The 278-nt window shown below is 43.9% G+C and overlaps 1 protein-coding gene across 3 annotated transcripts in view; it reads right to left on the bottom strand.

Moving 5' to 3' along the window:
• Positions 1–278, bottom strand: part of robo4 (roundabout, axon guidance receptor, homolog 4 (Drosophila)) — a 51966-nt gene that overhangs the window by 10684 nt on the left and 41004 nt on the right. The gene's annotated exons all lie outside the window — the stretch shown is intronic.

Below are 278 nucleotides of genomic sequence, written 5' to 3'. Positions count from 1 at the left end.
TGTGGTGTTTTGGAAGGCAGCCATTTTGACTTTTACCCAAGATGGAGTGATCCACAAGGAAATCTAGCATCCCTTTGCACAGAATACTACAGCATAACTTACCTAGACAGCTGCAGAGAAAAGTGCCGTGGTAGTTATTAGGGTCTGATTTGCCCCCGCTCCTACGTAAGGGGGGAAATGAGCCCTTTGCACTAGATGTCAAGAAAAGATCCTGACTTTAAATACAATATTGAACAACCTTAACACTGCACCTTGCATCTCTCTTTGTGTGTGTGTGT

The sequence above is a fragment of the Etheostoma spectabile genome, chromosome 13, assembly GCF_008692095.1.
Source record: "Etheostoma spectabile isolate EspeVRDwgs_2016 chromosome 13, UIUC_Espe_1.0, whole genome shotgun sequence".
NCBI lineage: Eukaryota > Metazoa > Chordata > Actinopteri > Perciformes > Percidae > Etheostoma > Etheostoma spectabile.
Note: the sequence above shows the minus strand (reverse complement) of the source record. Positions and strands in the feature narration are given on the sequence as shown.